Below are 24345 nucleotides of genomic sequence, written 5' to 3'. Positions count from 1 at the left end.
CGATGGACATGTTTGAGGGTGCAAATCGAGGTTGGGGAAGCGGAGATCCTTGAAATGAGGGATGACGGACGGAGCTTGGAGTCACTAAACCTGGTGTTGGCGATGTATCTTCGAGACGTACTAACCGTTGATTTCCCGATCGGCACTAAGTGGCAGGACCAGTCCTATGCATAAGATAAGCTAAAGTTTAGGCCCCAAAGCTTCAAGCATTACTTAGTCTAGACTTTGACTCTCTCTATTGGTTTTTTGCTCTTTCTTTTGTTGGTACACTTTTAGTTCTTTCTTTTGGTCATTCTTTGGATTTTCGAAACACTTGCCCGTGTGACATTCATAGTTATTAGCATGTTTGGTTTTGGTGCCGAGCATTGTCGTCGTAGGAGGCCTAACAACGACGCAAAGAGCTATTTATTTATTTAAATTTTTCTTTTGTTTTTTTTGTTTTTTTTTTTTTAAGTCGCTTCTAGAATCGAGTGCTTCTTCTTACGCTCTCGTAGCAATTTTTTTTACGAACGTTTTTTTGTGCTACGTATTTTCCTTTTGCGCGGGCACCGAGGCTGCTGCACCTGACCAGAAGGCCAAGCAGCAACATCAGCGCCCAGCGTAGGGCGTGAGAAATTCTGGCGCCCAGCGAGGGGCGTTGAAAATGCGTCCCTGGCTGGTCCTCGTTTTCTGTTTGCGTCTACTTTTGTTTATGCGACTTCGATTTTGCGTGCTCGCCTAATAACGTCCTTTACGCGTCGTGCAGCGTTTGTGGGATTCGTTACAGGCCATCCCGAGCGTCGCTTATTTTTGTGGCGATCGTTCGGGTTTGCAGAACACGTATTTCGGTATAACTCTTTGGCAAATTGGTTTATGAATGTTTGGGCGATTTTTTGGTCGTTGGTTTGCTAACATTGTTTGTCACACAATCACATATTTCGCTACACATTACTAACATTACATCATGAAGCAAGAATAATATGTCATGTAATTTATGATAGGCTTCTATGGGTAGTTTTTGCGCCTGGCTTGGTACCGCTTCTATCGGAGATCCAACACATGCCCCGGTCGAGGTAGTGCCTTCAACAGACGAATTTCGCCCAAGAGGCCAATCACGATGTAAGCCAAGGGGGCATGCACCAATGAGAGGGACCTAATGGGTGAGCGATTGGGTTTGGGATGGGTGTACTACTAGCGAAAGTTCCGAGTGGACAACATTCGAAGCGTATGCACCCCCCGGTTGGCGATGGGTATCCTTAGTCCCAACTCCCGAGATGAAACATCAAGGGAGCCAAGATTCGTTATGCGGTTCTGTCCGTTCACATTAATATGCTGATTTTCAGGTCGTCCCAACTTGATGGGGAAATAAACGCGGGGTAGGATCGTTTCACCCTTCGGCTATTTTGATTACCTACAAGCACGAGTATTTCCTTCACTATCCCCAGTGGAGTCGCCACTGTGAGGGGGTCGAAAAAGCGCGAGGCTAATGCGTGACCTTGTCCCTCGTGGGTGTGACGTTTCTTTTTGTCAAATCAAGTGTAATTGGATTTCCTGTGAGTTTACACCCAATTGACTAGTAATATAGGAGTCGCCATTCAGTTTTTAACGACAATGAGAAAAACTGACAAAACCCGGTTATCGTGACATAAAGGGAGTGCAATTATGTTTGACCACGACGGTTGTAGGTTCCCTTGTGATCCCTGGTGTGGGGATCTCTCAACATACACCCGCAAGTAGAGATTAAGGGTTCGGGGGACTGTAACTACCGAGAGGAGTACTCGCTCTTCGATAACTCCAGAGGCAGGATATCCTTACTAGCTCAGCATAAATAATTGAAGGGACATGCGTTAACTATTAAACTAATCTGAGTTGGTTTAAACAATATGCAACATATAGTACTAGATCGAGCGCGATTGTCTGATTTAGATTGTATTAAGGGACCTAGCATGATAATCCAATTTCCCATAATATTATCTTTATTAGGCGTGATAGAACAATCAGATTTAATTAGTTTAACAGTTCATAAAAGGGTGAGGAAAGCAATTAAACCATGGAGAAGGGACACATTACGACGCACCCTTGAGAGGTGCGTCACGGTTCTCAGAAAACTAACCACTTTGACTTTGCTATTTCTCCTTTTATTTAAGGAATCTCAAATTATGGGACGGGATACGTTCTGTTCGATTTATGGATCGATTGCGACAGAACGCGTGATCAGTTTTGCAGCGTGAGGCTTAGGCTTAGGGGTTTAGAGTCAATACTCAGAATAATAATTGTGTCCCCTTTTCACGTCGAACTTGGGCTATATTTATAGAAAAAAGTTCGTGGAAAGATAGAATTGTAGATCTCTAATCCACGAGGAATTAGGAAAGAACACGTCCCAGGTAATTTCATTTCCCAGGCTTGGGCGCCGAAGATTTCGGCGCCCAGAGCCAGGCGTTGAAAATAGGATATGGGCTATTTTCTTAGTCAGATTCGGATTCCTACAATCCGGAGTATTTGAGACTTAATCGAGTCTTTTAGTGCGTATTAACCTTGTGACGGAATGCGTCTGGGCCCGTTACGAACTCTAGGCTCGTTAGGATTTTAATTAATACGTAACTCTTACTTTCGAATCATATTAGGAATAGGATTCTCTCGTAATTTCTATCTCATTTAGGATTTATGTTGGAGTGCAACACCTAATTCTGACAGGTTTCTATCTTTTATGACTTGCCACTTTTAACAACTACCCATTACGGCAGTTACTATTTTTAGCAGGTTTCCATAAATAGCAGGTTTCTGTAAATAGCAGGTTTCGGGTGAAATGAAAAGGGGTGAACGAGATTCGTTATTTTATAGGAGATGCGTTGTCAAGTGGAGATTTATGCTTTCATCATCGAACCTTCCCTTTCGGGAATGGGGACAAAAGTAGGTGTCTACAAATCCCGTTCCTACACTCACACTCATTCCATTTTAACTTGACTTGATTTTAACATATTCTTTTTAACTCATTCCTTAAAATTCTTTGCTTAAAGCCTAATGAATTCTATTTCGTGCGAAACCCGTAAGGTTTAGCACTTATGGTCCATAACCTTTGCTCTGATACCAAACTGTAACACCCCGACTTCTAAACACCATTAATTAGGTTAATTATCTTTAATTAGCAGCGGAAATCCTAATTTAGTCGGAGCGTCACTGCCGTATCTCCCTCGTGGGAAATACAAGGCGACATAACCTTTTTATATTACTAAATAAACTTTAATAATAAATACTTCTAGCATTGATTAAAAATTAATATTAAAATCTAACTCGATACTTGAAATTAAACTTAGAGTTTAGTTAATACATCCATTATTACTCGTGAGACATAGTTATCTTTACAAAACATCGATCGTGAATTTAATGGTTGCATCCTCACTATAAGGAATCCCATAATCTTCTTCGTACCTAAAACAAAAGCAACATCGTGAGCCGAGGCCCAGTAACATGCTACCCCAACAGTGTAAACTCATTTCAATTCATTTTATTTACTTTGCAATCAAGGAGAATAGAATATAGTAAATCACTTTCACAAAAATATCTTAATAAAACATCATTTATAACTTGAAACTTTAGTAGTTCCCATTATCTTTCATAAAACCTTCATTTTACTTGGTAACTGACAAGTTAGCCTTGCGGGACGTCTCCCACCTTGCGATAGTCCTCAAGGAGCACTCTCCCTTGTTGGACATACGCCCGTACCTAATTAGTTTCTTTTTTTTTTAGCTTGCGGTAACCCTCAAGGAGCACTCTCCCTTGTTGGGTGTCCCGCGGTACGGCGGTACGTGCACGACCTAGAAATAGTAACCCCACTAACTGCCAGAACCGGTTACACTTGCATTTATCATGTTTTGTATCTTATTAATAACTCATAAACATCATCTTATAAAATCATTCATAAACATATTTAAATATCATCATTCATAAAACACACTTCATAAATACATTTCATATCCCACAATCCAATAAAAACACATCATTATAAACATATTTCCTAATCTCATAAAACACATTTCATAAGGGGATTGTGGGTGTTAGCAATAGATGTTAGCTCAACCATAGTTTATACGTTCCGTTCGATGGATCGTTCATCCTGAGCTCCGAGTCAATTTCTTTCAAAATATTAAATTATTGAATTAGTACTTAAAATGATAATTAATCTAAAATTGATATTTTATAAATAATAAATTTATAAGTAACGAATTTTATAAATAATGAATTTTAATAAAAAAAATATAATTTTCATAATATAAAAACTATTATAAATCGAAATTTCTATATTTCATAAATCGATTTTCAAGAATATTATTTGAATTCCGTTTTTGTTAAATAAGGTCAATAATTTATTTTCATAAAATTGATACTTAAACCTGAAAATAATAACAATTTATTAGTAAATAAATATATTATAAAAATTATTAAAACATAAGTATTGATGAATTAAAATCTGAAAATTATAAATCATCTTTAACTCACCCAATGCCCAAGTGGTTAGAATTGGGCCCAGCCCTTTTATTTTTTATTTAATAGGATTCTTAAGTAAGGATTTGGGTTTTCTGACTTTTGAATGTCGAGCAAAGGAGAGGCGAAGCGTAACAGCAGGGCACGGACGAGGAGGAGGAGAAGGAAAGGGAAGGTGGCGGCCAGCGCCTGGGTTGCTCAGGTTCGCCGGGAAAATTGACGGCGATGGTAATGGTGGTTGTGCGGCGGCGCGTCAACCAAAGGAAGGAGGGAGAAAGGCATGAACAGGGGCAAAAACTAGGGAGAGAAACAGGGGTTTTGTGCGGTGATGAGGTGGCTCGCCGGCGATGGTGGAAGAGAAAACTAAACTCGACCGACGAGGGAGATTGTTGTGGGTGGTGGTCGCACCACTGGTGGTGCGCCGGAGGAGAAAGAAAAAGGAGACAGGGAGGTGCGAAGAGGGGAGAGAGAGAGAGCAGGGGAAACGGTGGTGTGGTGGTGGTTCTGGTTAGCTGCGATGGTGACGGACAGTGGGTGGTGGAGGAGGCGTTGATTGGTGGTGGTTTTAGTGGCAACAGCCACTGAGGGTGGTGGTGGTTCGCACGGAGCAGAAGCAAAAGGGAGTAAAAATTGGTTTTAATTTCTCTGATTTTTGATGTTGAAAATTCAATTGGAATTAGGATTGATTTGTATAGTCAAGTAGAGTGAAAGAGAAGCTGAAATCCTTGGGGAACAAGGAAATGAATCAAGACAAAATTGAGGGAAGGAGAGGAAGGAAGGGATGGTTTCCTTCTTCTCTGTACGTGGAGAGCAAACAGAAGAAGAGAAAGGGAATATTGATTTTCGAAGGGCATTTTCGTAATTTCACATGGTTGGACTAAAAGTCTGAAATTTTGTTGTTATTTTTGGAAACTGCGAAAAATAGAAATGTTTAGTTAAACTAATTCGTTATAAAAATATCGTTAACGAAAAATAAATTTAGTTTTCGAATAAAATAAGAATGTTTCGGAATTATTAAAACCCTTTATAAATTACGAAATAATAAAGATTTAAAAATGTAGCTAAGCTCATAAATTTTGAAATTAAATCATAGAATCTGAAAATAATAAATCGTGTAATTTTATTAAAAATTCAAGCGAAATAAAACTTCGTTAATTAAAATAAAGTTGAAATTAATATTTAAAACGATTTTAAGCTACATAAAAATAATTAAGCATGATAAATCAAATTTTAAAACTTCGGGGTATTACAATAAAAATTAAGGAGTTAAGGTTATCATCCTCATCAACTTACATCATAAGGCTCTAAATCGCTGCTCAACGTCAACAACCAAATCGTGGCCTTCAATCTCAAATTAAATCGTAGATGTTGATCTTCATTAATTCCGTACATTGACTCCGCGCTCAAAGGTTCGAGCGAGCTTAATAGTGGTCCGGGCGAATTGATAGTGGTCCAAGCGAACACAAGGTGAGTTTGGTCAGACCTCAAATCTTCAAAAATTGGTAGAATGTTATCCAAATGTTGGGTTCGGTCGAATTCAATACAGGTTCGATCGAACCCAATTACTCATTTTTTTTCTCTGCTTTTTGGGATGTAAGACTGCAGTTTTGGTCGATTTTGTTGCGCGATTGATGTTGGTGTTGCGTGGCTGCAGCGTGGGGTGTGGAGTTGGACAACTTGGTGACTGCGACGTTGCTTGAGATGTTGGAGGTGGATGATGTTGTTGGTGTTGTTATTGTTGTGATATTGGGCGAGGAAGGAGTGTGGTGATTGTAGTGAGTTTGGTGATTACGAGCTGGGGTGAGAAGACAGCTGCAGTGCTGGTGAGGAAGGGCAGCCAGCAAGGAGGAGGTGATATGAGATGTCGTATAGGATAGAAAAAGGGTGGTGTAGGATAAATGTAGGTTTGTGTTTTGATAGTTTCAAAGTCAAACTTAAGTATTCTTGACCATGTAATTAATTGACTCGTCCCTTAATTTAAACACGTGACTTGATACTCCAAATCGCTCACCTACACAATTAAAATAAAAGGCGAAGGGAAGAATCACCAAATACAAAATAAATCGGAAACACGAAACAAATAATAATAATAATAATAATAATAATAATAATAATAATAATAATAATAATAATAATAATAACAATAATAATAATAATAATAATAATAATAATAATAATAATAATAATAATAATAATAATAGAAATAGAAATAGAAATAGAAATAGAAAATTAATAACAAAAACTAGAATAATTAAACTATAAAATTATCGAAACACGGAAAAATAAATAAGTTAAGAAAATAAGACTTAAAAACTAATAAAAATTGCAAATTATACTAGATTAAGCTATAAATAATTAAAGCGATAAATTAAGAAAAATAAAGAGTAAAAAATGCTAAAAATAGAATAAACGACTCAAATAATGCCTAATGTCACTCATCAATGAGGCCAATTCTCAAGCCCATCTGGGAGAAGAAATGAGTTCTCTCGTAAACCAAGATCATCTAAGTTTTTTTGGTCAAGCTCTAGAAAATCCGAATCAGCAGGCCCATCAAGATGGAGGATTTGGGTATTATGGGTATATATCTGAAGACAATTTTCCAGATTCTGGTTTTGAGTCATGGTCACAGCTGTGGGAGGTTTTGAAAAACCTCGACTCTCCCAAATCTCCACTCCTTCTGCAAGAATCTCATGCATCTTTGCAATCGGGGTCATCAAGTTATTATCACTACTTGCAGAGACGTGCACAAGGAGGAATTTGAAAATCTGCTGATTTTTCAAGCCATCATAGAATATCATATTCAAAGTATTGAAGAGGATAATAAGTAGATGACTGTCTCTCAATCAGTGGATATTGCATCGCAAAATTTAACTAGTAATGTTGTTGTTGACATGACAGAACAACAAGGTCATAAAACAATGGGCAAGAGCAGCTACACAAGAAGACAGAAGCCTGGAGAGCGCAAGATCAGAGAGAATAAAAGGACCAATCTGTATTTTCCAGGAGGTAACTTCACACCAGCAGATTGGAAAGCAAAGGAAGAAGCTAGGTATGCAGCGATTGCCAGTGTACGAGCCGTACAACATCAGAATAAGGATGGGGAAGCCGCCAACTAAGCGTAAGAGGTAAGATATGTCTTAATATTGTTTATGTTAATAATTTGCCAATACAATTAAGTTTCGAATAACATAAAACCTTAGTTTATATTCTAGTTAATTGAATCTAAGGCGGATCCGAACGTGGTGTGGACTATCTACGGAGGGACTACATTGGAGTCCTAAACTTGTTCTTGTTCGGTTCGGGAGTAGCTAGGGAAGGCACGCGTCACTTGTATGTATCTTATATTGTGTTAATTGACTATGTGGAAATTAATTTGGATTCTTGGCTTTATGGTTTTTCGGCATGAAATAAATGTTTTATATTTGCCATAACCTAACAATTCATATCTTAGAGAATATTTAAATCCTCTATTATGAAAAATAATTCAATTAATTCAAAATAACGTAAGGGGAAAATGTTGTATTGCTTTGTTGTTGGACATTAAAAATTAAGTAAATAGGAGTGTTAAAGAGAATTTCAAAATCCATATACATGCTTGCAATTTCATTAATCTATTAACATATAAATGCATGTCCGTTACTACTCAATAAAATAGATTGATTTTAATTAGTATATATATAAGGATGCATCGATGTGGAACTGACAAGTGTCACTCTCTAATTGTATTGCTATATTTATATTTGTAGTTTATTAATCTAAAAGGTAAACATTTCCACTATTACCCAGTAAATAGATTAATTTTTAAATTAGGGCGTAAATTGATATTAAAATTTTATAAACCGTGACTGTAATACCCTAATAATTCCTTGCTTTTATAAAATCATTTTCCAACTTAAAATAAAGGAATTACAAAAGCATTACCGCCACCGTGATAACGGTTAAGGCTATTACCAGAATTACGCAGCGGAAATTAATGTCAACTAACTTTTAAAAACATAATTAATAAATTATCGAGGCCTCCTACAATTTGGAACCATAATGGCCCAAAACCAAAACATAAATAGTTCAAACATTTCAAACATAATTAAAGTATTATTAAATGGTTCGAAATACGAAAACATGCAACTCTCTCGATCATCCCAAGCCACATGATTCCGATCTACCAACCTGCTATATTATTCTACTCCCCATCAATGCAAGTGCAAATGATAGATCATCATAGGGTCATTAAGGCAAAGGCCATGACCAAACACACAAAGCACGTAGTCAGCAAAAGCTGAGTACTTACAAGAATAGAGTGACATGAAACTAAAACATGCATCACTCACTAGGTACTAATCAACATGCAAAAGCCATATAGTAATAAACAATCAATCATAAATACAAGACTCGACTCTTGACTCGACTCTTGACTCATAATTCAATTAGAATAAGCTTCGAACGGGCCAAAAGAATATTCCATAAAGGAAAAAGGTGATGGGAGCCAACCATACACCAAATAATAAATAATAAATTCGGGCCATACCGAGTGTCGGGCCATACCGACGTAATTCCTGCGCATATTATAAATGAAACAACGTCTTGTATCATTAGTAGGAGTACGAGCTTTCCGGCAAGACTCCCCCCCATTGTTCATACTCAAGGTATATACGTTCCAAGAGTTTTGAAGCTTGTTCTGGTTGCACTTTACGTTTATTAATATTTTATTAAAGCTGAACTCAAGACTCAACAATGTACACACGCACAATTAATAAACAACAACCAAAACAATCTTATTTTAATGCTTTAGGACTTGTGATCAACAAAGCAAGACACTTGTGAAAATTACTACCATGTTCCTCCTCACCAAAGTGAGACTCCACATCATGCACATTAACATGAGGGTTGTGCCCTTGCACGACAAATCCTAATTTATTTCATACAAAACATTCCCAACTGAACCCTACATGTGCGATGGCTTACGTGAGCTAACCCTTCACATGTGGTAAAATAAATAGTGCAACGAAGTACGAATAATTGGCTCAAAGTATTCTAGACATCCCGTACAATAGCATACAATCAAATCATTCATCCCTTGCATGTGAAACAAACCATACATACATAAATATTGAACAACATGATTGACAATGAAATCCATACTCATAATAATTTCAACATGCTTGTTCAACAATTAATCCAATAAATCCAACATCATAAATCACATACTCGTTCACCAAAATAAACATGATTTCACATAATATAATTCACATCAACAACAATCATGTAATGTCATTGACAAAAGGTATGGTCGCCCTAGACTTGTACGTACCTTGATTATCTAAGCGTAGGGGCCACTTTGCAATAACGAGCACTCAACTAGAAATCACCTCCTATCATCAAAATAATGAAACTTAAATTATTTCCATGTTCATTAAATTTCCAGAAACTTTATAAGATCTAAAACCTCCTTTAAACTTTAGAATTCAATCGTTTTTCAATAATATAATCGTCTCAATTTGTAAAACCAATCCCTAGTACGAAAACATACTTTTTCCACCTTTAAAATCAATAAAAATCAACACTTTAAACCTTTATTCAAATCTGAAAATATAATTGTTTATCAAAATTAAAATCATCACCTAATTATGCTAATCAATTGACTCATTAGGTCTAGGTTAAAACCCTAACTTGAAAATCCCAATAAAACTAATTTATTATCATAAAAATCAATTATTTATTCAATAAATAAATCTGAAAATTCATCCTTTAATAATTAAAACAAGCCTAATGAATCACAACACGCAAATCCTCAAACCACGGTATTCATAACCGGTTCCCAGCATTTTAATTACTCAAAACAATATTAATATAATAAGTTAAAATACGGAATTTAAATAGAATAGGTAAGGAAGAAGAGAATTATACCAATCCGGCCTATAGCACGTAACAACCACGAATTAATTGTGATTGGGCGAAAGAATTGAACAAGAACGAACACACACACACAACGCACAACTCGTGTGCGTGTGTGCGCAGCGACGAAGGGGGACGCAGCAGGGCCGCGCGCGGGCTGGGCGCTGTGCGCGAGGGAGAGAGCGAGGGAGAGAGCGAGGGAGCGAGAGGGGTGCTGGGCGCTGTGCGCGAGGGAAGGCGAGGGCACAGCGCGCGCTGGCGCGAGAGAGCGAGCGAGGGAAGGCGAGGCACGCAGCAGCGTGCAGCACTGCTGGGCGCGGAACGAGAGAGGAAGAGAGGGAGTGTGCGAGTGTGTGGGCAGCAGCGACAGCACCACACAGCAACAACACACGCACAGCAACGAGAGGGCAGCAGCGAGCAAGGCTCGTGCTTGCTGCGTGTGGACCGAGCCGGACAAGAGGAGAGGGGAAAGAGGAGTGGGGTGCAAGCAAGCCAAAAAGGGTTTTATGAATTTGAGGGCTTCATTTAATGATGGGGAGTCCTATTTATAGGCTCCCTATTTTCAATGGGCTAGGCTTAGGAAATTAGAATTGGGCTTAGGGAATTAAATGATTGGGCTAGCTTAGGACTTGAATTAAACTCTTTTGATTGGGCTCGTTTAATAAAACGAATTGGACTTTTTATTTAAAACCCGAAGCCTTTAAAAATCATTTGCAACCCATTTAATTTCCCGACTCAAGAATTAAATTCGTTTCGTAATTAATTAAAATAATAAATATTCTAATTAATTAACAGACATTAAATAAAATACATTTAAATATTATTTAAATGCTAATTAATCGTAAAATGTTTTATAAATATAATAAAATATAATTATAAATATTATAAAAATACGATGTATTACAGTCTACCCTCCTTAAAAGAAGTTTCGTCCCGAAACTTGGGTTCGGAAATCAAAATTCAACTCAAAACTTTGAGACTTCCTGAGACTTTCAATGCGCTCATTTGCAAAATTTTAAGTTGTTGTACTCTTTACATGATTAAACAGGACAATAATAAGTGCAAATTCAATAGAAAGCACTAAATTGAGCATAAAATAGGGGAAAACAAGGTAAAAAGCGCGAAATTCTACCGCACTTTACCCCCCTTAAAAGACACGAGTTACGACCCCGTAACTCAACTAACCTCGGGAAAAAGCTCGTGATATTTCTTTCTCATTTCGTCCTCCGCTTCCCAAGTAGCTTCCTTAGATTCTTGATTAGACCACAACACTTTGACAATTTTCACATCTTTGGTACGCGTACTACGCACTTTACTATCAAGGATTTTGACAGGTCTTTCCTCAAAGGTTAGACTTTGGTCTAATTCTATGGTCTCCGGTTGCAACACATGCGATTTATCCGGGATATATTTCCTTAACTGAGATATGTGGAACACATTATGCACTTTATGCAAGTTCATAGGCAAGGCTAGTCTATAAGCCACCTTTCCGATTCTTTCTAAGATTTCATATGGGCCTATGTACTTAGGGCTTAACTTCCCTTTCTTTCCAAATCTCATGACACCTTTCATTGGTGACACTTTGAGTAACACTTTATCACCTATATTGAACTCTTCATCCCTACGTTTCAAGTCTGCATAACTCTTTTGGCGATCTTGCGCCGCTTGAATCTTCGATTGGATGGTTCGGATTTGGTTCATGGTGTCCTCTATCATTTGAGGTCCCAACATTACGGTTTCACTAATGTCGTTCCAGCAAAGTGGACTTCTACACTTTCGTCCGTACAAAGCCTCAAATGGTGCCATTCCAATGCTAGCATGATAGCTATTGTTATAGGAAAACTCAATCAAATCTAGGCTATCTTCCCAATTTCCTTGGAAATCAATAACGCATGCCCGAAGCATGTCCTCCAGGGTTTGGATAGTTCTTTCAATTTGTCCATCCGTGGCTGGGTGGAAGGCTGTACTCATTTTCAATGTCGTACCAAAGCTCTTCTGCACACTTTTCTAGAAATTCGAAAGAAACCTTGAATCCCTATCCGACACGATATCCTTAGGAACTCCATGTAACCTCACAACATTCTTAATGTAAGATTTAGCAAGTTGTTCCATTTTCCAGGTTTCCTTCATTGGTATAAACACTGCTGACTTAGTCAACCTATCTACCACAACCCAAATTGTATCATTCCCAGTCTTTGACTTAGGTAAACAAGTGACGAAGTCCATAGAAATACAGTTCCATTTCCAGCTTGGAATCTCTAAAGGATGGACCTTTCCTTGAGGTCTCCTGTGCTCTATTTTAACCTTCTGACAAGCCAGACATCTAGCCACAAATTCAGCCACTTCGTTCTTCATCCTTGGCCACCAATAGACCTTTTTCAAGTCCTTATACAACTTGTAACCACCTGGGTGCACAGAATATGGCGTATTATGCCCTTCTTTCATCAATTTCTCTTTCAATTCTCCACACTTTTGAGGCACGCACCACCTGCCCTTGTACCTCAAGCTTCCATCATCATGGATTCGGAATTCTAACTCCTTACCTTGCGAGATCTTTTCCTTGATTCGCTCTAACTTTACATCACCAGCTTTATTCTCCCTAATCTCATCAAATGTTGACGGATGGATGGTTAAGCCATTCATCATTCCCTCAAGGCTTTCACCACCCACTATTTCAAGGTTCAAGCGCTGCATGTCCTTACACAGCTCGTTAGCAACTACTAACGCATTAACACTACGACTTGATTTCCTACTCAAGGCATCCGCAACTACATTGGCTTTTCCTTCATGGTACTGGATATCCAAATCATAGTCCTTAATCAACTCCAACCACCTTTGTTGGCGCATATTCAGGTCCTTCTGTGTGAAGATGTACTTTAAACTCTTGTGATCCGTAAATATCCTACACTTCACACCATACAGATAGTGTCTCCATATCTTCAATGCAAACACTATAGCAGCTAGCTCTAAATCATGGGTAGGGTAATTGGATTCATATGGCTTCAATTGCCTTGACGCATACGCAATAACCTTCCCGTTCTGCATCAATACACACCCTAAACCATTCTTAGAGGCATCACTATACACATCATATGCACCACTCTCATCTGGTAAGGTTAACACTGGCGCGGTTGTCAATCGCGTCTTTAAGGCTTGGAATGCTTCCTCACACTGGTCACTCCATTCAAACTTTGCTTCCTTCTTCATCAAGGTAGTCATGGGCTTGGCTATCCTAGAGAAGTCTTTCACAAAGCGCCTATAGTAGCCAGCTAATCCCAGAAAACTACGAATGTCAGTCACACTCTTGGGTGTAGGCCATTCACTAACAGGTTTGATCTTAGCAGGGTCAACTGCCACACCTTCTTTAGATACAAAATGTCCCAAAAATGCAACTCTTTCCAACCAAAACTCACACTTTGAGAACTTGGCATACAACTGGTTATCTCTCAAAGTACTCAACACAGATCTCAAGTGTTCCGCGTGATCCTCTTCACTCTTTGAATACACTAGGATGTCATCTATGAAAACCACTACAAACTTGTCCAAATAGGCAGGGAATACACGGTTCATTAAGTCCGTAAATATTGCAGGGGCATTGGTTAACCCAAAAGGCATAACAGTGAACTCATAATGTCCGTATCTAGTCCTGAATGCGGTCTTTGGTATGTCATGATCAGCGATTCTCAATTGATGATAACCCGAACGCAAATCGATCTTTGAAAAGATTCCAGCTCCTTTCAGTTGGTCAAATAGGTCTTCTATCCTAGGTAAAGGATACTTGTTCTTGATCGTGACCTTATTGAGCTCCCTATAGTCTATACAGAGCCTCATACTTCCATCCTTTTTCTTCACAAACAAAACTGGTGCTCCCCAAGGCGATGCACTTGACCTAATGTAACCTTTCTCCAATAGATCCTCTAGTTGGCCTTTTAACTCATTCATTTCTACTGGAGCCATTCGATAAGGTGCTTTTGAAATAGGGGCGGTTCCAGGCACTAAATCTATGGTAAAGTCAATAGGTCGATTGGGAGGCATCCCCGGGATCTCTTCTGGAAATACATCAAGGAATTCATTACCTACTGCAATATCCTCAGGCTGATCCTTGATCACATGCTCTAGGTTTCTCACATTACATAAGAAGGCTGGGTTCCCTTTACCGACTAGCTTCACGAGTTCCATTGCCGTGATGATTCCTATGTTCTTAGGCTTACCAAAACGACGATATGACACTACTTTGCCTAGGCTAGACCTCAAGTGAACCTTCTGCTTCTCACAATCTATTTTGGCTTTGAACATGGCCAACCAATCCATTCCTAGAATTACATCTAGCTCTCCTAACTCAAACTCGATTAGGTTAGATAAGAACACGGTCTTGGCTATGGTCAAAGGCACATCTCTATGGATTTTGGTACACTTCAATATACTACCAGTAGGTATGACTATAGGTACTTCAATTGTTTCAGGCTCTTTCAACGCTAGTTTCCCCAAAGCATCTACTGATATAAAAGAATAAGTCGCACCAGAATCAAATAGAACTTTAACTAAAACGGAATTAATAGAAAAAGTACCCGCTATGACGTCAGAGGAAGTTTCCGATTCTTGCCTAGATATCACATTCAACTTTCCTTGGGCAACTCCTTTGTTATTTCCACCTCCATTGGTGTTCCCATTGTTGTTTCGGTTCCCATTCTGCTGTAGGTTTCCTCCAGGCTTTCCATGGTTCTGGTGATTGCCATTGCTGTTGCCATTGGTACCACCTTGGTGGTTCCTTTGGTTTCCACCTCCATTTCCCCCATTTTGGTTCTGACTGTTCCGATTATTGCCTTGGTGGTTACCTTGGTTAGGTTTCCCATTCTTAGAATAGCATTCATACTCCCTATGGCCTAACTTCTGGCAGAATCTACAAGTCACTAAGTTTCCATCACAATCCTTTCCAGGGTGATTCATGTTACAGCGCCTACAGTCGTAGGTCCGTACTCCATTCCTTCCAGACTGATTTCCACCCCCTTGGTTGTTGCTATTACCACCATTGTTAGCCCTAAACTGGAAATTCCCATTTCCTTTGTGCTTCTTAAAATTCCCTTGATTCTGATGGTTATTCCCTTGATTCGAGCTTCCACCATCCTTTCTCTTTTCAGCACTACCATTCTTCCTTTGTTGTAACCCATACAGGAGAGCAACTTTTCCGTACAGGGTGTCTAATGAGGTAAAGGTCTCTCCAGGCAACAACAGTTGTAAGTCCATGGTCAAACCATTCTCAAATCTTTGAGCCCTGAGCTCTTCCGTTGCCACTACTTCAGGTGCAAACCTAGACAACTCTATAAACTTAGAATAGTATTCTGTCACCGACATACCCCATATTTTGAGTTCAATGAACTCCTGTGCCTTTTGCTTCTTCAGATAAGGTGGGTAAAACTTGTTCCTTAGTGCAGTTTTGAATGCTTCCCACCCAAAGTTAGGTGTGGCTCTAAGGGTATTCTCACATCGTTGCCACCATAAATCAGCTTCACCTCTCAGGTAGTACACAGCACTGTTGACCCTAAGGTTTTCGGGGCAATTCACAACTACAATGAGCTTATCAAACTCTCTCAACCAGTTTTCTAGCACACTTGGTTCAATCTCTCCACTATACAGTGGAGGCTTGCTTTGAGCTATTTTCTTAAACATTTCCCCAGCCGGATCATGCACTGGGTTGGATCTAGTTTGATTTAGGTCTCGAACTACCTCAGCTAGTTGTCTAACCACTTCAGAAATCTCTTGGTTAGCCATATCCCTTCTCCTGAATAAAATAAAAAGGCTAACTTTAATATTGGTTGGACACGACATTATTAAGGCATTAGTTCGACAACGAACCTACTCACAACAAGAACACGTTTGGGCGCACCCTAGGAGAAGAGTTGGCGCCATTCTTGGGCCTTCTCACCCCACTATTCGATGCAAGTAAATTTAGATGGTTGCTACTAGACCACCTTGCACATAGAATTTCATTGAAGAAATAACAATTAATCCCTTTGCGATACCCACAAGACTTAGAATTGAGAATTGAACTTAAGAGATAACGAAAAGGAATTTCTATTCTTTTATTAAAACTCCAATGAATAAGTCTTACATCCACTAATGCCATAACATTTATTCTCCAACTATAATAAAACTAAAAGCCATAAATAGTAGCTTTGCCACTTTATTAATCAACGAAAAAAAATAAAACTAAGGATTACATTTCTCTAGAGACTAACGTCGTCACGACGATCATTTCTCTCCTTGTATTGCTCTGGAGTAAAGTCTTGATCATTAGGATCATCCAAGTCTTCTTCCGGATCCGAGTCTTCATCCATAGCCTCATCATTTTGCTGTGGCTCACTATCAACCACATTGTTCTCCTCAAGCTCATCTTCAGATCCACTGGATATCTCAATGGTTGATTCAGGAACTATAGGGTTAGGATTTTCAATTTCTACCACATCATCATCACTATCCTCCTCAACCTCACTAGCTTGCTCATCATGGATCATGTCATCCTCACAATCACTTTCTATTCCTCCATAGCCCATACCTAGACCCGCAGAATACTTCCCGTACTCATAGCTATTTTCCGCAACCTCTAAGATAGTAGCAAGAACCTCAGAATCATACTTCCACCTACCATCACTAGTCCCATATTTGTACCAATTAGGGGTACCATCACCAAAATGCATGTCACTGAACTTGTTCTTGAGGTCTATGTAAGGGTTATTATGGGGCAAACAATGAATAACCATACTAGCCATCATATCTTTGTGCCTAAGGTGGGGCATATTCTTGGTCGAGGACAAATAGTCACAAGCAAACACGATCTTCTGAACATACGTGCAAGGAGTCTCATTATCCATCTTCTCTAAGTATCCTAGACTGGTGAACTTAGAAGGTAGCATCCTTAATTCCTGAAAATTCACAACTCAAAAGTCTTACTAACGCGTTTCCATAGAAATTCCAACCCCAAAAGGATACAATAAATAGTTCGTGGAGCCATACAATTTTCAATGCACAAATATATGCTCAACATGAAATATGATGCAATTAATCACATAAAGCAAGATAAACATGGTTAGAACATATACATGGCAATTGATAATCCACATAATCACATAAAATGCATACTTAAGCTAATATGCCCTTCTTAGTCTACCCATTTCTCACTTGAAAATAATATTAATTTTCGAAATTAATTAAGAAATAACTCCTAACTTAGTTGAAATCATTTAAATTAAAATCGAAAATTAATAAGAATTATTGATTAATTAAATAAATAAATTTCGGATAATTAAAAATAAAAGAAATCCGAAAAAAAAAATTAAATATAAATTCGAAAAAAAATATTCGAATAATACTAAATAAATAAATAAATAACCAATCCGGCCTATAGCACGTAACAACCACGAATTAATTGTGATTGGGCGAAAGAATTGAACAAGAACGAACACACACACACAACGCACAACTCGTGTGTGTGTGTGTGCGCAGCGACGAAGGGGGACGCAGCAGGGCCGCGCGCGGGCTGGGCGCTGTGCGCGAGGGAGAGAGCGAGGGAGCGAGAGGGGTGCTGGGCGCTGTGCGCGAGGGAAGGCGAGGGCACAGCGCGCTGGCGCGAGAGAGCGAGCGAGGGAAGGCGAGGCACGCAGCAGCGTGCAGCATTGCTGGGCGCGGAACGAGAGAGGAAGAGAGGGAGTGTGTGAGTGTGTGGGCAGCAGCGACAGCACCACACAGCAACAACACACGCACAGCAACGAGAGGGCAGCAGCGAGCAAGGCTCGTGCTTGCTGCGTGTGGACCGAGCCGGACAAGAGGAGAGGGGAAAGAGGAGTGGGGTGCAAGCAAGCCAAAAAGGGTTTTATGAATTTAAGGGCTTCATTTAATGATGGGGAGTCCTATTTATAGGCTCCCTATTTTCAATGGGCTAGGCTTAGGAAATTAGAATTGGGCTTAGGGAATTAAATGATTGGGCTAGCTTAGGACTTGAATTAAACTCTTTTGATTGGCTCGTTTAATAAAACGAATTGGACTTTTTATTTAAAACCCGAAGCCTTTAAAAATCATTTGCAACCCATTTAATTTCCCGACTCAAGAATTAAATTCGTTTCGTAATTAATTAAAATAATAAATATTCTAATTAATTAACAGACATTAAATAAAATACATTTAAATATTATTTAAATGCTAATTAATCGTAAAATGTTTTATAAATATAATAAAATATACTTATAAATATTATAAAAATACGAGGTATTACAGTCTACCCTCCTTAAAAGAAGTTTCGTCCCGAAACTTGGGTTCGGAAATCAAAATTCAACTCAAAACTTTGAGACTTCCTGAGACTTTCAATGCGCTCATTTGCAAAATTTTAAGTTGTTGTACTCTTTACATGATTAAACAGGACAATGATAAGTGCAAATTCAATAGAAAGCACTAAATTGAGCATAAAATATGGGAAAACAAGGTAAAAAGCGCGAAATTCTACCGCACTCTACCCCCCTTAAAAGACACGAGTTACGACCCCGTAACTCAACTAACCTCGGGAAAAAGCTCGGGATATTTCTTTCTCATTTCGTCCTCCGCTTCCCAAGTAACTTCTTTAGATTCTTGATTAGACCACAACACTTTGACAATTTTCACATCTTTGGTACGCGTACTACGCACTTTACTATCAAGGATTTTGACAGGTCTTTCCTCAAAGGTTAGACTTTGGTCTAATTCTATGGTCTCCGGTTGCAACACATGCGATTTATCCGGGATATATTTCCTTAACTGAGATATGTGGAACACATTATGCACTTTATGCAAGTTCATAGGCAAGGCTAGTCTATAAGCCACCTTTCCGATTCTTTCTAAGATTTCATATGGGCTTATGTACTTAGGGCTTAACTTCCCTTTCTTTCCAAATCTCATGACACCTTTCATTAGTGACACTTTGAGTAACACTTTATCACCTACATTGAACTCTTTATCCCTACGTTTCAAGTCTGCATAACTCTTTTGGCGATCTTGCGCCGCTTGAATCTTCGATTGGATGGTTCGGATTTGGTTCATGGTGTCCTCTATCATTTGAGGTCCCAACACTACGGTTTCACTAATGTCGTTCCAGCAAAGTGGACTTCTACAATTTCGTCCGTACAAAGCCTCAAATGGTGCCATTCCAATGCTAGCATGATAGCTATTGTTATAGGAAAACTCAATCAAATCTAGGCTATCTTCCCAATTTCCTTGGAAATCAATAACGCATGCCCGAAGCATGTCCTCCAGGGTTTGGATAGTTCTTTCAGTTTGTCCATCCGTGGCTGGGTGGAAGGCTGTACTCATTTTCAATGTCGTACCAAAGCTCTTCTACACACTTTTCTAGAAATTAGAAAGAAACCTTGAATCCCTATCCGACACGATATCCTTAGGAACTCCATGTAACCTCACAACATTCTTAATGTAAGCTTTAGCAAGTTGTTCCATTTTCCAGGTTTCCTTCATTGGTATAAACACTGCTGACTTAGTCAACCTATCTACCACAACCCAAATTGTATCATTCCCAGTCTTTGACTTTGGTAAACAAGTGACGAAGTCCATAGAAATACAGTTCCATTTCCAGCTTGGAATCTCTAAAGGTTGGACCTTTCCTTGAGGTCTCCTGTGCTCTATTTTAACCTTCTGACAAGCCAGACATCTAGCCACAAATTCAGCCACTTCGTTCGTCATCCTTGGCCACCAATTGACCTTTTTCAAGTCCTTATACAACTTGTCACCACCTGGGTGCACAGAATATGGCGTATTATGCCCTTCTTTCATCAATTTCTCTTTCAATTCTCCACACTTTTGAGGCACGCACCACCTGCCCTTGTACCTCAAGCTTCCATCATCATGGATTCGGAATTCTAACTCCTTACCTTGCGAGATCTTTTCCTTGATGCGCTCCAACTTTACATCACCAGCTTGATTCTCCCTAATCTCATCAAATGTTGACGGATGGATGGTTAAGGCATTCATCATTCCCTCAAGGCTTTCACCACCCACTATTTCAAGGTTCAAACGCTGCATGTCCTTACACAGCTCCTTAGCAACTACTAACGCATTAACACTATGACTTGATTTCCTACTCAAGGCATCCGCAACTACATTGGCTTTTCCTTCATGGTACTGGATATCCAAATCATATTCCTTAATCAACTCCAACCACCTTTGTTGGCGCATATTCAGGTCCTTCTGTGTGAAGATGTACTTTAAACTCTTGTGATCCGTAAATATCCTACACTTCACACCATACAGATAGTGTCTCCATATCTTCAATGCAAACACTATAGCAGCTAGCTCTAAATCATGGGTAGGGTAATTGGATTCATATGGCTTCAATTTCCTTGACGCATACGCAATAACCTTCCCGTTCTCCATCAATACACACCCTAAACCATTCTTAGAGGCATCACTATACACATCATATGCACCACTCTCATCTGGTAAGGTTAACACTGGCGCGGTTGTCAATCGCGTCTTTAAGGCTTGGAATGCTTCCTCACACTGGTCACTCCATTCAAACTTTGCTTCCTTCTTCATCAAGGTAGTTATGGTCTTGGCTATCCTAGAGAAGTCTTTCACAAAGCGCCTATAGTAGCCAGCTAATCCCAGAAAACTACGAATGACAGTCACACTCTTGGGTGTAGGCCATTCACTAACAGCTTTGATCTTAGCAGGGTCAACTTCCACACCTTCTTTAGATACAAAATGTCCCAAAAATGCAACTCTTTCCAACCAAAACTCACACTTTGAGAACTTGGCATACAACTGGTTATCTCTCAAGGTACTCAACACAGATCTCAAGTGTTCCGCGTGATCCTCTTCACTCTTTGAATACACTAGGATGTCATCTATGAAAACCACTACAAACTTGTCCAAATAGGCAGGGAATACACGGTTCATTAAGTCCGTAAATATTGTAGGGGCATTGGTTAACCCAAAAGGCATAACAGTGAACTCATAATGTCCGTATCTAGTCCTGAATGCGGTCTTTGGTATGTCATGATCAACGATTCTCAATTGATGATAACCCGAACGCAAATCGATCTTTGAAAAGATTCCAGCTCCTTTCAGTTGGTCAAATAGGTCTTCTATCCTAGGTAAAGGATACTTGTTCTTGATCGTAACCTTATTGAGCTCCCTATAGTCTATACAGAGCCTCATACTTCCATCCTTTTTCATCACAAACAAAACTGGTGCTCCCCAAGGCAATGCACTTGGCCTAATGTAACCTTTCTCCAATAGATCCTCTAGTTGACCTTTTAACTCATTCATTTCTGCTGGAGCCATTCGATAAGGTGCTTTTGAAGTAGGGGCGGTTCCAGGCACTAAATCTATGGTAAAGTCAATAGGTCGATTGGGAGGCATCCCCGGGATCTCTTCTGGAAATACATCAAGGAATTCATTAACTACTGCAATATCCTCAGGCTGATCCTTGATCACATGCTCTAGGTTTCTCACATTACATAAGAAGGCTGGGTTCCCTTTACCGACTAGCTTCACGAGTTCCATTGCCGTGATGATTCCTATGTTCTTAGGCTTACCAAAACGACGATATGACACTACTTTGCCTAGGCTAGACCTCAAGTGAACCTTCTGCTTCTCACAATCTATTTTGGCTTTGAACATGGCCAACCAATCCATTCCTAGAATTACATCTAGCTCTCCTAACTCAAACTCGATTAGGTTAGATAAGAACACGGTCTTGGCTATGGTCAAAGGCACATCTCTATGGATTTTGGTACACTTCACTATACTACCAGTAGGTATGACTATAGGTACTTCAATTGTTTCAGGCTCTTTCAACGCTAGTTTCCCCAAAGCATCTACTGATATAAAAGAATAAGTCGCACCAGAATCAAATAGAACTTTAACTAAAACGGAATTAATAGAAAAAAAACCCGCTATGACGTCAGAGGAAGTTTCCGATTCTTGCCTAGATATCACATTCAACTTTCCTTGGGCAACTCCTTTGTTATAGCCACCTCCATTGGTGTTCCCATTGTTGTTTCGGTTCCCATTCTGCTGTAGGTTTCCTCCAGGCTTTCCATGGTTCTGGTGATTGCCATTGTTGTTGCCATTGGTACCACCTTGGTGGTTCCTTTGGTTTCCACCTCCATTTCCCCCATTTTGGTTCTGACTGTTCCGATATTGCCTTGGTGGTTACCTTGGTTAGGTTTCCCATTCTTAGAATATCATTCATACTCCCTATGGCCTAACTTCTGGCAGAATCTACAAGTCACTAAGTTTCCATCACAATCCTTTCCAGGGTGATTCATGTTACAGCGCCTACAGTCGTAGGTCCGTACTCCATTCCTTCCAGACTGATTTCAACCACCTTGGTTGTTGCTATTACCACCATTGTTAGCCCTAAACTGGAAATTCCCATTTCCTTTGTGCTTCTTAAAATTCCCTTGATTCTGATGGTTATTCCCTTGATTCGAGCTTCCACCATCCTTTCTCTTTTCAGCACTACCATTCTTCCTTTGTTGTAACCCATACAGGTGAGCAACTTTTCCGTACAGGGTGTCTAATGAGGTAAAGGTCTCTCCAGGCAACAACAGCTGTAAGTCCATGGTCAAACCATTCTCAAATCTTTGAGCCCTGAGCTCTTCCGTTGCCACTACTTCAGGTGCAAACCTAGACAACTCTATAAACTTAGAATAGTATTTTTTCACCAACAGACCCCATATTTTGAGTTCAATGAACTCCTGTGCCTTTTGCTTCTTCAGATAAGGTGGGTAAAACTTGTTCCTTAGTGCAGTTTTGAATGCTTCCCACCCAAAGTTAGGTGTGTCTCTAAGGGTATTCTCACATCGTTGCCACCATAAATCAGCTTCACCTCTCAGGTAGTACACAGCACTGTTCACCCTAAGGTTTTCGGGGCAATTCACAGCTGCAATGAGCTTATCAAACTCTCTCAACCAGTTTTCTAGCACACTTGGTTCAATCTCTCCGCTATACAGTGGAGGCTTGCTTTGAGCTATTTTCTTAAACATCTCCCCAGCCAGATCATGCACTGGGTTGGCTCTAGTTTGAGCTAGGTCTCGAACTACCTCAGCTAGTTGTCTAACCACTTCAGAAATCTCTTGGTTAGCCATATCCCTTCTCCTGAATAAAATAAAAAGGCTAACTTTAATATTGGTTGGACACGACATTACTAAGGCATTAGTTCGACAACGAACCTACTCACAACAAGAACACGTTTGGGCGCACCCTAGGAGAAGAGTTGGCGCCATTCTTGGGCCTTCTCACCCCACTATTCGATGCAAGTAAATTTAGGTGGTTGCTACTAGACCACCTTGCACATAGAATTTCATTGAAGAAATAACAATTAATCCGTTTGCGATACCCACAAGACTTAGAATTGAGAATTGAACTTAAGAGATAATGAAAAGGAATTTCTATTCTTTTATTAAAACTCCAATGAATAAGTCTTACATCCACTAATGCCATAACATTTATTCTCCAACTATAATAAAACTAAAAACCATAAATAGTAGCTTTGCCACTTTATTAATCAACGAAAAAAAATAAAACTAAGGATTACATTTCTCTAGAAACTAACGTCGTCACGACGATCATTTCTCTCCTTGTATTGCTCTGGAGTAAAGTCTTGATCATTAGGATCATCCAAGTCTTCTTCCGGATCCGAGTCTTCATCCATAGCCTCATCATTTTGCTGTGGCTCACTATCAACCACATTGTGTCAGGTTATGATACATATGACAATACATAAATCATGCGGAAAAACCATAAAGCCAGGAAAGCATATTATTTACACATAATCATTTAGCATAGTATAGATGCATACACTTTGTAGCGTGCCTTCCCTAGCTGCGCCCGAACCGAACAAGAACAAGTCTTTAGGACTCCAAGTGTCGTCCCTCCGTAGATAGTCCACAGTACGTCCGGATCCGCCTCAAGATTGACCAACTAGAATCGCCCTTAAGGTGCTAGGAA

This window comes from Spinacia oleracea, chromosome 4 (genome assembly GCF_020520425.1).
Source record: "Spinacia oleracea cultivar Varoflay chromosome 4, BTI_SOV_V1, whole genome shotgun sequence".
Lineage (NCBI taxonomy): Eukaryota > Viridiplantae > Streptophyta > Magnoliopsida > Caryophyllales > Amaranthaceae > Spinacia > Spinacia oleracea.
Note: the sequence above shows the minus strand (reverse complement) of the source record.